Source organism: Triticum dicoccoides, chromosome 3B, assembly GCF_002162155.2.
Source record: "Triticum dicoccoides isolate Atlit2015 ecotype Zavitan chromosome 3B, WEW_v2.0, whole genome shotgun sequence".
Lineage (NCBI taxonomy): Eukaryota > Viridiplantae > Streptophyta > Magnoliopsida > Poales > Poaceae > Triticum > Triticum dicoccoides.
Window position 1 is genome coordinate 714,434,985 of NC_041385.1, and position 14,420 is coordinate 714,449,404.

Below are 14,420 nucleotides of genomic sequence, written 5' to 3' on the forward strand. Positions count from 1 at the left end.
ATTTGGAGGAGGGCTGGTACTTAGCCATTCGGGGTGTTGGCGATGAAAAGTAGGAGCCTGCCGGCCGGTTGCTCGGCAGCCGGACGAAAAAGGTGAGATGCAGGCCTTCGCTATATGCGTTTTTTCCTTAGTCATTTTTTGTTCAGGCGCTGATTTGGGACCCCTGCCCGCCGTACAGTCGCTCTGCAAGCTGCGGCTTCTGGCAAAGGAAGTGTCCGGCGCCAACACACTACTTGTCCAGCTGCAGGAGGCGGCATATAGCAGAAGGCGGCGAGCCTCCGGGCCGACTGGTCGAACCCGGTGCCAGGCGGAAAAAACTACACATACTCATGGCATAATTCTTATCACATAGATAAAGGAGGGTAGTCCCCAAGTTCATCTCAGGGGACCCGGAGTTTTTGTAGATGATACAAAGGGTAGTGTGATACATACTGCTTTTCAACTGTAAAATCTTCGGAGGAGGTTTGCATTCCACGGCCTCTCTGTCTCCTTGCCTGAATCGTCTCTCTTGCGTGCTCTGGGCTTCTGAGCATCGATCAGATAGTAGGAGTCGTTGCCCAACACCTTGCTGATGATGAAGGGGCCTTCCCAAGGCGCCGAGAGCTTGTGCTGGCCGGTTGTTCGCTGGATCAGCTGGAGCACAAGGTCTTGTTCTTGGAAGTATCATGGCTTCACTTTGCGGTTATAGTATCGGTGCAGACTCTGCTGGTAGATGGCGGACCGGCTGAGTGCCAACAGCCGGCCCTCTTCCAGCAGGTTGACGCCATCTTCTTGCGCCTCCTTGGCGTCCGCCTCAGTGTACATGGTGACTCGCAGGGAGTCAAACTCTATGTCCGTCGGGATGACGGCTTCAGCACCGTAGACGAGGAAGAAAGGCGTGAAGCCGGTCGACTTGTTCGGAGTTGTGCGTAGGCTCCAGAGGACGGCCGGAAGCTCATCGAGCTAGCAGCCGGCCGAACGCTCTAGAGGCTCGACTAGTCAGGGCTTGATGCCGGACAAGATGAGGCCGTTTGCTCGCTCAACCTGGCCGTTTGACTGCGGGTGGGCAACGGACGCTAAGTCCAGTCGGATGCCCTGTGTCGCGCAGAAACGAGCCAAGGCTCTTTGGCAAAGTTTGTGCCATTATCGGTGATGATGCTATGTGGTATGCCGTACCGAGTGGTGATGTCGGCGTTGAAGGTCACGGCAGTCGGCCCATTCAGTTTCGTGATTGGCCTGGCCTCTATCCACTTGGTGAACTTGTCCACAGCGACAAGCAGATGAGTCATGCCGCCACGGGCTGTCTTGAATGGCCCAACCATATCCAAACCCCAAACGGCAAATGGCCAAGCAATCGGAATGGTCTTGAGTGCAGAAGCTGGCAAATGCGGATTGGACCGGAATCTTTGGCACCCTTGGCATTTCTGAACCAACTCTTTGGCCTCTTCAAGAGCAGTCGGCCAGAAAAAACCATGGCGAAAGGCTTTGGCAACAAGGGCTCTTGAGGCCGCGTGATGGCCACATTCACCCTGGTGAATGTCTCTGAGGATTGCTTGGCCCTTGTCCGGCTCCACACAATGCTGGTACACACCAGTGACGCTGCACCGAACCAGCTCTCTGTTGACTATGGTGTATGCTGCTGCTCGCCGTTGCACCTGCCTGGCTGAGATCTCATCAGTCGGCAGTTCTTTGTTCACCAGAAATTTGAGGATTGGCTGAGCCCATGACGGTGCTGCTATTTCTTCTACTGCCACAACTGCAACTTGTATGAGGGTGGTTGGGCCGGGAGGCGGCGCGTTGGAGTTGGCTGCCGCTTGCTGTCTTGAAGAAGTCCCTGGGCCGGGCTCTGGAATTGCCGGGCCGGGTGCGACGGCTACGGTCGCCAGGCCTCCTGCTGAAGTCCCCGTGCTGGCTTCTGGGACCCTCAAGTCAGATCCGACTGCTTCGGGAGGGGCCGGCACAAAGATGGACTCTGATTCTGGGGATGGCTTGACGGACGGCTTGAGAAGGCGGCGTAAGGCGACGCCGACTGGTATTGCTTGTCAGGTGGACCCGATCCGTGCCAAAGTATCTGCTTGCTCATTGTCGTTTCTTGGCACGTGGAGAAACTCGCACCTGTCAAAGTATCCACTGAGTTGCTGCACGAGGAAGCGGTAGCTTGCCATATTTGCATCCTCGGTGTCCCAGTCGCCTAATGACTACTGGACCACCAAGTCGGAGTCACCGTAGCACAAGATCCGGCGAATGCCGAGTTCCTTGGCAAGCCAGAGTCCGTGTATGAGTGCCTCATATTCTTCTATGTTGTTGGAGGCGGCAAAATGGACTTGCAACACATATTTGAGCTTGTCGCCTTTGGGAGAAGTGAGGACGATGCCGGCTCCCAGACCAGTGCACATTTTCGATCCATCGAAATGCATCCGCCAATGGGTAGAGTCTGGTGCTGGCCGTAAGTACTGGGTCTCGGCCCAGTCGACGAGGAAGTCGGCCAACACTTGCGACTTGATGGTGGTGCGAGGCTGGTAGTGGATGGTGTAGGGTGCCAGATCGATGGCCCACTTGGCCACTCGGCCAAAAGCATCCCGGCTTCCTAGGATCTCAGCAAGCGGAGCCGTGCAGACGACGGTTATTGAGTGCTCTTGAAAGTAGGGCTTCAGCTTCTTGGCGGCAAAGTGCACGCCATAGCACATGTTCTGATAATGCGGGTAGTTTTGCTTGGAGGCGGACAACACTTCACTTAAGTAATATACCGGTCTCTGGACCGGCAATGCTCTGCCTTCGTCCTTGCGCTCTACCACAATGACTGTGCTGACGACCCGACTGGTGGCAGCAATGTAGAGGAGCATGGGCTCCTTCTCAGTCGGAGCTGCCAGGACAGGTGGGGTTGCCAACATCTTCTTGAGCTGGGAGAAGGCTTCGTCCGCCTTGTCATTCCACTCGAAAAAAGTGGTCTTCTTCATAAGTTGGTACAGAGGGAGAGCTTTCTCGCCCAACCGACTGATGAAACGGCTAATTGATGCCAGGCAGCCGGTGAACTTCTGCACGTCCCGCATTCGGGTGGGCACCTCCATCTTCTCAATGGCCTTGATCTTCACCGGGTTGCACTCTATGCCGCGCTCTGAGACCAGAAAGCCAAGGAGCTGGCCGGCTGGTACTCCAAAGACACATTTCTCCGGGTTGAGCTTGATCTGGAATCGGCGCAAATTCTCAAAAGTCTCCTTGAGGTCTTCTAGCAGTGTGCCATGCTTCTCCGTTTTCACCACCACATCATCCACATATACATGGGCATTTCTGCCGAGTTGCTTGAGGAGACACTTCTGCATGCAACTCTGAAACATGGCGCCGGCGTTTCTCAAGCCGAACGTCATGGTCAGGTAGAAGAAGGCTCCGAATGGCGTGATGAAGGAGGTCTTCAGCCTGTCGGCCGGGTTCAGCTTTATCTGGTGATACCCTGAGTATGCATCCAAAAAGCTCAACAGCTCGCATCTGGCTGTGGAGTCTATCACTTGATCAATCCTTGGTAGAGCAAAGGGATCTTTGGGGCAGGCTTTGTTGAGGCTGGTGTAGTCAATGCACATGCGCCACTGCTTGTTTTTCTTCAACACTAGGACTGGGTTGGCCAGCCACTCTGGAAAGAACACTTCCATGATGAATCCGACTGCTAGAAGCCGAGCTATTTCTTCTCTGATAACTCTTCTCTTCTCTTCCGATAGGCGGCGTAAGGGCTGCCTGACCGGCTTGGCGTCAGGTCGGACATGTAGCTTGTGCTTGGCGAAATCCGTCGGAACACCCGACATGTCTTTGGGAGACCATGCGAAGATGTCCCGATTCTCACAGAGGAAATCGACAAGCTCGCTTTCCTATTTGCTGTCAAGGCCTGTGCCTATGACAGCGTGCTCTCCGGATGCTCCGGGTCCAAGGGTATCTTCTTTGTTTCCTTGGCCGGTTTGAACAAGTCCTCAACCTCCGACTCCTGGGGGATGGGTGACATTTCCGGCTTCTTGCCTACCAACACCACCACCCGGTCAAGGAGCCGCTTCTCGGCTGCGATCACGAGGGACTCGGCCAGCCGGCTGCTATCTGCAGCACAAGCGACCGACTTCTTGTAGTCTCCGACTACTGTCAGGATTCCCTTGGTACTAGGTATCTTCATCTTGAGGTAGGCATAGTGTGGGGACTGCCATGAACTTGGCCAGAGCTGGCTGGCCAAGCAGTGCATGGTAGGGGCTTTCAAGGTCCACTACTTCAAACCAAACTGGCTCACGGTGGAAATGATTCTTGTCTCCAAAGAGGACATCAATCTGGGTCTTGCCGATTGGTGAGCAGGAAAGGCCAGGGACTATGCCATGGAATACAGTCCGACTGGGGATGAGCTGCTTCTGCTTGATTCCCAACTTCTCCATCGTGTCATGGTACATGATATTGATGCCGCTGCCGCCATCTATCAAGACTTTGGAGAAATGAGCTGCCCGCCTCTCCGTTGCAAGGGTAGCCTCTAGGACCAGGGCGTATGAACCATGGGAAGGCATCACTTCCGGGTGGTCGGCCCAGCTCCAACTGATAGGCTTCTCGGACCAATGCATGAATTCTGGAGCGTTGGAGGCCACAGCTTGCACTTCTTGTTGTTGTTGCCGTCTGCTGCGTCTGTCATCGGCCACGATGGTGAACACAACATAGGCCCCGTGTTCCTCTGGGTACTCGTCTTGTATGGCACCGACTGGTTGGGCCGCCGGCTGCTGGGGCTGAGGAGGCAGCGGTCCGGCAGGCGGAGGAGGCAGGAGTCCATCTCCCTTGGCGATTCTGGTGAGCCAGTGACACTTCTGAGTGGTGTGGTTGGATGGCTTCGCGCCACTATGGAACTTGCATGGCGCATCTAAGGTTTGCTCGTAAGAGAAGGCGGGCAACCAATTGGACTTGCCGCCCTTCTGCCGCTTGGGTGCCGGCTGCCCCTCTGGCTGCTGATCCTCGACCGTTGCCACCTGCCAGCTGGTGGAAGCCGGCTGGGTGGCCTTCCGCTTGTTGTCGCCTGGTTGCTATCACTGACTGGTGTCGCCAACCGGAGTCCGAGGGGCCTGAGGCGCCACCTTGCCGGATGCATCAACCAGAATTTCCGCCTTCATGGAGGAATCGGCCGTGGCGTGCTTGTCGGCGATGACCAGCAGCTCGTCGAGTGTCTCAGGCTCGTCGTAGAGGAGTCGATGCTTGAGGTGGGTGCCCTCTTGGCACCCAGCGATAAAGTACTTGATTGCCTGCACCTCGTGCACGCCTTCGCAGGAATTGCGCAGCTCGGTCCAGCGCGTGAGGTAGTCGCAAGTTGACTCTATGGGCCCTTGGACGCACAAGGAGAGCTGTCGGGGCTTGGGAGCCCGCTTGTAGGTGCTGGTGAAGTTGCGTATGAAGGCCTCGGTGAAATCAACCCAGCTGTTGATGCTGCGGGGCTTCAGGCTGTTGAGCCATGTCCGGGCAGTGCCCTGAAGCATGAGTGGGACGTACTTCACGGCAACACGCTTGTTGCCGTTCGCTATGCTGACGGTCATCAAGTAGTCGACTAGCCAGTCCTCCGGCTTCATAGAGCCAGTGTACTTGGGCGTATCCCGAGGGAGGGTGAACCCTTTGGGGAAGGGCTCATCCCGAATTTGTGGGCCGAAGCAAGGCGGACCCAGCGCATCTTCTTCTTCTAGTGCCAGGGACCGGTTGAGGCGTTCGATCCGATGGCGGGCGTCGTTCTCTCCGACTCCCTCACGGCGGCCAAAGGCAGTCCTCGAGTGTCGGGTGCGTGACAGGCTGTGGAGTGGGATATCTTGCTCTACGAGGCGGGGGAGGCGGAGGATCGCCTCGGCGCTCCACCGCTCGGGGGCGGCCGTCTGTGTCCTGGTCGATGGAGAGGCGAGTCCGGATCCGGCTAGCCGCCGGCTCGTTGCCTCGTTTTCCATGGGCACGGCCAGTCGGCGTCTGGGAGGTCGCGCCTTGCTCTTGGCGATGGGGCGGCTCTTCATTCTGTAGGGCGGGCTCTTCAGCGCGGCAGCCGGCTTCGTGCAACGCGGCGGCCGCATCTAGGAGCCCCTGGATTCGCCCCATCATGTGGCGACGCTCGTCGCCCTCGTATTTTTCCAGCTTGTTCGTCGCCGCCTGGGCGGCCCAGACATTCTCCGCAAGCGTGGCGTATACGGGGCACTCTGCCCCAAACATGCTGGAGATGGTCCCGCCATGCTGCCGGACAGGGCCAATGTGGCTAGGCCCCCCGGGAGCCGGCGTACCACCGATCGCTCTGTCCATCTCATGCCGATAGGCGTCCGAGAGGCGCCGCATGCTGGCAATCCGGCCAGTGCTCTCGAGAAGCTGGACACAGTGTGCCTCCAGCATCTCGACATTTGCGTCTTCTGGGATGGGCACTGTCAAGTCCCGCAGCGCCGCATCGAGTGGGTCTTGAGTTTCTCTGTTCGAGCGCTCGCCACTATTAATGACGAGCACCTCCGTGACGGTGCTCCCGTCGCTGTGCTCGTGAGGAGGCGGCTCGTCCTAGATCACCATGTTGGTGGGGAACGCGTCAAGCGACGCCGTGTCGGAGTCGACGATCATCGGGTCGGTGGAGCCAACAGACTCCAGGTCCATAGCAGGCTCGCTGGTGACGTGAAGCTGGTTGAGGAGGCTGACAAGGCGGCTCTCGGGATAGCCGGTGCCTGCATCGGAGGCCAACTTGTCGGAGAGGTGAATCTCGCCAATGAGGTCAGCGAGGCAGCTCGCCGCGCAGGCGATCTCCGTGCCTTGCAGGGCGTCGAGGCTGACGCCGTTGGGTGTGCTGGGCTAGCTTCTCTCTCCGGGAAGGAATAAGGTTCCCGTCCAGAGCAGGTCTCTGGGAGATGGTGCACCTCGCCCCATGGTGGGCGCCAAATGTCGGGGGTTGGGTGCAACATATGCCAAAGGATGGCTTATCATGGTGGGAGCGAGTAGAACGTTGCCGGTGCCTGGAAGCGGGATAAGGCGTAGACACGTACGCCGACGAACTTTACCCAGGTTGGGGGCTCTCCGTGGAGATAATACCCCTACTCCTGCTCTGCGGGGTCTCCGCATGATCACTAAGGCACTAGTGATACAGGGTGCTCCTTGAGCTGCATCTAGAGGCAGGAGAAGGCAAGGCTAGCTCTTCCCTGCCCTAGGTAACTGGCTAGTTCTATTAGGATTGGAACCCTTTGCATGGGTGGCCTGGAGGGCTTATATAGGCTTGCCCCCCAGGGGTACAATGGTAATCGGGCCGGCTGCTGGGGCCCGCCTGTCAGCATCTCCAGCCTCCGGCTTCTCCACCGACTACTGGGGCCCACCGCCTAGTGGGCCTCGCATGCTGGTTGATGGCTGCTTACTATAGCCGTGCCGTCTATGACGAGGGCTTGGTCATCTTATCGTGGCTACAGTCCGCCGGCTGGCGGGAGTTTACTGTAGCCATGCCTGGTCTCATCAGGTTAATGGCGCGCTTGCCTCGGGGCAAGGGACGGCCGCCTGCTGGAGGCCGACCCTACCCAAGCCCGACTGATCGGGCGCCTGCTGTCTTCGGCGGTGTCACTGCCCGGTAGGACCCGCGGCTGGCAGGCTGTACCGACATGCCGTCGTGGGGAACAGGGTTCCGCCTGCTTGGAGCGACGTCAGGGGAGACATGGCACAGTGCCCCGCCGCATGGAGATCTTCGTCCGTACGGAGCACTGTAGCCACGCCTATCCCGTACGTCGGGGACGATGTGCTCCGCTGTAGCCATGCTCTGGCTTGTACTCTTGATGGGGGCTCAGCTGCAACCAGGCCGCTGGGTGGCCGCCTGCCTGATGCCGCCCTCCCTGGAGGCCGGCCGGCAGGAGCCGTCCATTCGTAGTGCCGTAGGCTTAGGTTGTCCGCCCTCTGGTAGCCGGCCATTGGGCCGGCCGGCCCCCAAAGGGTGGAGCTTCAGCTTGGGGTCCAGCTAGGTGGAGCTGGCCCAAAGTCTTGATAAATTCTGGGACTTGGGTGAGCCTACCCATGGCCCATTACTCCAACAAGGATAGTAACATTGCCCCTTCTCTCTTTTTCTCTCATTTTCTTCTTCTTTTATCTTTCATTTTTTTTTCATTTTTTCCAGTTTTTTCTTTCTTTTTGGTGGGCTTCTTTGGCCTCTTTTTTATTTGGGCTTCTTTGGCCTCTTTTATTTTTCATAAAGTCTGGAGTCTCATCCCGACTTGTGGGGGAATCATAGTCTCCTTCATCCTTTCCTCACTGGGGCAATGCTTTAATAATGATGATCATCACACTTTTATTTACTTACAACTCAATATTACAACTCGATATCTCGAACAAAGATATGACTCTATATGAATGCTTCCGGCGGTGTACCGGGATGTGCAATGATCTAGCATAGCAATGACATCAAAAAACAGACAAGCCATGAAAACATCATGCTAGCTATCTTACGATCATGCAAAGTAAATATGACAATGAATGCTCAAGTCATTTATATGATGATGATGGAAGTTGTATGGCAATATATCTCGGAATGGCTATGGAAATGCCATAATAGGTAGGTATGGTGGCTGTTTTGAGGAAGGTAAATAATGGGTTCATGATACTGGCGAAAGTTGAGCGGCACAATAGAGGCTAGCAAAGTGGAAGGGTGAGTGTGCGTATATCCATGGACTCACATTAGTCATAAAGAACTCATATACTTATTGCAAAAGTCTACTTAGCCCTCGAAGCAAAGTACTACTACGCATGCCCCTAGAGGGATAGATTGGTAGGAAAAGACCATCGATCGTCCCCGACTGCCACTCATAAGGAAAGCAATCAAAGAGCACCTCATGCTCCAACTTCGTTACATAACGGTTCACCATATGTGCATGCTACGGGACTTGCAAACCTCAACACAAGTAATTCTCAATTTCACAATTACTCAACTAGCACAACTCTAATATCACCACCTTTATATCGCAAAACTATTGCAAGGAATCAAACATATCATATTCAGTGATCTACAAGTTTATGTAGGATTTTATGACTAACCATGTGAATGACCAATTCCTGCCATCTCTCTAAATTCATATAAGTGAAGCAAGAGAGTTTAATTCTTTCTATAAAATATATGCCCACGCTCTAACAAATATAAGTGAAGCAAAAGAGCATTCTACAAATGGCGGTTTTCTATGTGAAGAGAAACAAGCAATCCAAACTTAAAATGATATAAGTGAAGTACACAAAGCATTCTATAAAGCCATACTCAAAAGATTTAAGTGAAGTGCAATGAGCATTCTATAAATCAACCAAGGACTATCTCATACCAGCATGGTGCATACAAGAAAAGTAAAAAACTAAATGGAAAAGACGCTCCAAGACTTGCACATATCGCATAAACGAAACGAATACGAAAACATACCGATACTTGTTGAAGAAAGAGGGGATGCCTTCCGGGGCATCCCCAAGCTTAGACGCTTGAGTCTCCTTGAATATTTACTTGGGGTGCCTCGGGCATCCCCAATCTTGAGCTCTTGCCTCTCTTTCTTTTCCTCATATCGAGACCTCCTCGTTTAGACACTTCATCCACACAAAACATCAACAGAAAACTCGGTAAGATCCGTTAGTATAATAAAGCAAATCACCACTCTAAGTACTGTTGCAAACCAATTCATATTTTGTTTTTGCATTGTGTCTACTGTAATATAACTTTTTCATGGCTTAATCCACTAATATAAATTGATAGATTCATCAAAAAAGCAAACTATGCATCAAAAACAGAATCTGTCAAAAACAGAACAGTCTGTAGTAATCTGAACATCCACCATACTTCTGGTACCCCACAAATTCCACCAAAATTAGGAACAATAAACAAGTTGTATATCAAGACAGTGCAAAAGGAATCAAAACCAATTGATGTTCCAGTTAAAAATGTAAAATCACACACTACAGCCAAAGGTTCTATCCTGCACCGTACAAACCAACAAGCATTGTAAACATCCTAAAGGCAAACCTTAGCACATTATTTTTATAGTACAATGGAATTGTACAAGGGGATAATTATTTTTGATGAGAAGTTTCTATAATTAAGATTCACAAAGTTTCCGTGAGCATGAACAAAGTTCAAGGAGCTCTCCCACTTCAACAATGCTTGTCTCTCTCACTTCCACTTTCCTTTTTGAAAAGTTTTTAGGTTCCCCTCTTTATTTTTTTGTTTTAAAACTATATAAAAGCACTCAACAGAAATAAATGACTCTCTAAAACTTCCGGGTTGTCTCCCTGGCAGCGCTTTCTTTAAATCCATTAAGCTAGGCATATAGTGCTCAAGTAATGGATCCACCTGGATCCCAAGGTATATCAAAGCCAATTTTAATTAACAATGATTTGTGATTTAGTAGTGAGCACAAAGTAACATATATCAAGCAACAACGAAGTCTAACTCTCTTCCTATGCATTGGCATGTCATAAAAGAATAATTCATGCACACCAAGTAAAGGCCAATGCATAGTATAAGCAGTTTCTTGCAATTCTATCGTGTTGGAAACATAGAGAGGTGGAGATATAGTTCCTCTCTCATAATAATTGCAAGTAGGAGCAGCAAGCACATGCATATTATATCTATCAAAATCATGTGCAACGGTAAAAGGCAACCCATAAATATAATCCTTAATAAGCACAAACTTCTCTGATATAGTGTAGTGTGGAGAATTCAAAAAGATAATAGGACTATCATGCATAGGTGCAATAGCAACAATTTCATGTTTAACATAAGGAACTATAGCAAGTTCATCTCCATAAGCATAATTCATATTGGCATCTTGGCCACAAGCATAGCAAGCATCATCAAAAAGGGATATTTTAAACAAATTCAAGGGATCATAGCAATCATCATAGCAATCATCCTTCGGTAAGCATGAAGGGGAATTAAACAATGTATGAGTTGAAGAGTTACTCTCATTAGAAGGTGGGCACGGGTGATCAATCCGCTCTTCCTCCTTTTGTTCTTCGCTCTCCTCATCATCTTTTTCATCCAATGAGCTCACAGTTTCATCAATTTCTTCTTCCATAGCTTCCTGCAAAATATTAGTCTCTTCTTGGACAGCGGAGACTTTCTCAATAAATGCATTAATATTCTAATTGTATTCATAATTCTCATAGCAATATTTCAATATAGCAAAAATTTCAGGCCTATAAACACCATCATCATCAAAAGCTTCATGCTTTTCAAACAAAGATTCAATTTCATAAGCAGCCTTAAAAGCAACAAATTCTTCTATTTGTTTAACATCATATTAATCATATATACCATTAGCGTAAGAAGCTAAGGTTTCATTATCATTAAATTTGCATGAAAAGGGAAGGTGTGGAGCCTTCATCCTAGAGCAACAAGTAATATCATATCTCAAGCATAGATCCCGAGCATACCAACGCAACATATTAATTTGATCCCATAATAGTTTCCGTTTTTGTGTAAAGCGATAATCCCTAAAGTATTCACGTTGATCCAACGTGTCTCCCATTATAAAGTTGAATGGGGTTTTCTCAGGATTATCAAAGTAGTACATAATATCTTTCACATAATGAGAATCGAGGGTTTTAGGAGTTACCCCATCTCCATGAGTAGCAAGTACAGAATTTTTTTTTGGTATTTCGTGTTCCATATCCATAACTAAAGACAGAGAACAACTAAGAACAGCAAATAAAAATTACTTAGTGATAAAGCAAACAAGCACACACGAGAATATTCACCCCACGCTATGACTCCCTAGCAGCGGCACCAGAAAAAGGTCTTGATAACCCGCAAGTATACGGGATAGTTGTAGCCTCTTTCGATAAGTAAGAGTGTCGAACCCAACGAGGAGCTAAAGGTAGAACAAATACTCTCTCAAGTCCTATCGGCCACTGATACGACTCTATGCACGCTTGACGTTCGCTTTACCTAGAACAAGTATGAAACTAGAAGTACTTTGTAGGTGTGATAGGATAGGCTTGCAAGATAATAAAGAATGTGTAAATAAAAACTAGGGGCTGTTTAGATAAAGATGCAATAAAGTAAATAAAGTGAGTGTGGAAAAGTGGTGGGAGGAGTTGTGAAAGTGTCCCTAAGCAATTGACTACGTTACTAGACCGATAGCAAGTTTTATGTGGGAGAGGCATAAGCTAACATACTTTCTCTTCTTGGATCATATGCACTTATGATTGGAACTCTAGAAAGCGTCCACAACTACTAAAGATTCATTAAGGTAAAACCCAACCATAGCATTAAAGCATCAAGTCCCCTTTATCCCGTACGCAACAATCCCCTTACTCGGGTTTATGCTTCTGTCACTCAAGCAACCCACCATAAAAGAATCATGAACGTATTGCAACACCCTACAGCGGGAATCCCTCATGCTTGCGTGACACGGAGGGCACAATAGGACAGCAACATAACCACAAGCAAATTAAATCAATCATAGCAATTCATCAACCACCAATAGAACAATGAAAATCTACTCAAACATCATAGGATGGCAGCACGTCATTGGATAATAATATGAAGCATAAAGCACCATGTTCAAGTAGAGGGTACAGCGGGTTGCGGGAGAGTGGACTGCTGAATATAGATGGGGGAAGGTGATGGAGATGTTGGTGAAGATGATGGAGGTGTTGGTGAAGATCACGGTGATGATGATGGCCCCGGGCAGCGTTCCGGCGCCACCGGAAGCAAGGAGGAGAGGGCCCCCCTTCTTCTTCTTCTTCTTCCTTGACCTCCTCCCTAGATGGGAGAAGGGTTTCCCCTCTGGTCCTTGGCTCCCATGGCTTGGGAGGGGCGAGAGCCCCTCCGAGATTGGATCTATCTCTCTGTCTCTCTCTGTTTCTGCGTTCCCAGATCCTTCCTCTTCACCATTTCTTTTTTATCCGGAGATCCGTAACTCCGATTGGGGTGAATCTTTCGCCCAGATTTTTCTTGTAAAATTAGCTTTCTTGCGACAAAAGAAGAGCGCCAACCGCCTTACGGGTGGCCCACGAGAGTGTCAGGTGCGCCCAGGGGGTGGGCGCCCCCTGTCTCGTGGCCACCTCGGGCACTGTTTCGTGTTGATTATTCCTCCGGAAAATCCCAAATATTCCAAAATAATTCTCTGTCTGTTTTTATCCCGTTTGGATTCCGTTTGATATTGGGTTTCTGTGAAACATAAAACATGCAACAAACAGGAACTGGCATTGGGCACTGGATCAATATGTTAGTCCCAAAAATAGTATAAAAAGTTGCCAAAAGTATATGAAAGTTGAAGAATATTGGCATGGAACAATAAAAAATTATAGATACGATGGAGACGTATCAACGATCAATATGAAACAAGCTCATAGGCAATGGACCAATGATGGATAATTATGCCAGATGTGTTGGCGTTCTGGGAACGGGGGTCCCCAGACTTGCCTGCTTGCGGCCTGCGGCGTGGCTCCACCAGTGGCCCAGTATGGCCCGTCTTCGTCAACCAACACTCAAGACCCTAGCGAGGGGCCAAGCCTCATGAGGCGGATGACACAAGGCCTCCTCAGGAGCAGCCTCACCAGGCGGGCTCGCGAGGGGGCGGAGAGATCAAGGCAAGGGGTACCTCGTGAGGTCCCCGTGATGCAAGCCATGATGAGCAAGGCCAGGCGGATGCCAGCGTGCGCAGTGTCCTCGTTTCCCCTTTGGTGCTCAGGGCGCAAGCGCAGGCGCGGAGTATCAAGGCATCAGGCAAAGGTTTCCATATCAGTGCAACAAGACCAAGACCAGCAGGACAGCGGGACGGAGGTCATCATGGAGCCCAAGACGGCGTCACCACCAGTGCCTTTGACAGGCGAAGACCACCTTTAGTCATGATAGCTTGTACTAGCTGTCCCCTTTCAAATTGGTCGTTGTTGGATCCCTTCCCGCTCAATATTTGGGGAGAGGACCAAGGCCTCTATAAATAGGACTAGCCACCATAGTGGGGAGGGGGACTGATCTCGACCTCCATAGACCAACTCAGTTCATCTTCGCATCCACCAAGCACAAGAACGCCTCTCCTCGGGAGGCTGTTCTTCCCTTGTACTGTTCATCATCAGTCCAAGAGGCAATCCACCACCACCACACTAGAGTAGGGTGTTACACCACAATGGTGGCCCGAACCAGTATAAATCTTGTGCCTCTTGTGTTGTGAGTTCATCGAGCTAAGCTTAGAGATCGCGGCGAGGCTGAGAGCGAGATTCGGTAGGGGGAAATCTTCATGCGCACCCCAGTGTTCGAACCTCAAGGGTTTTGCCGGAACCCTAAATCCGACATTTGGTGCACCGGGCAGGGGTGCGCCGGAACTTTCCTCCCGTCGGCCCGCATTCCGCCAACACCGCGCTTTGCCCTCATGGCGGACGACCGGTGCCAGTGCTGGGGCCAGGGGGCTCCGAGCCTTGGCCCCCGCCTTACAGTGGGTGAAGTGGCTGCCCAAGTTCAAGCCAGAGATGCCGCCACGCTATGA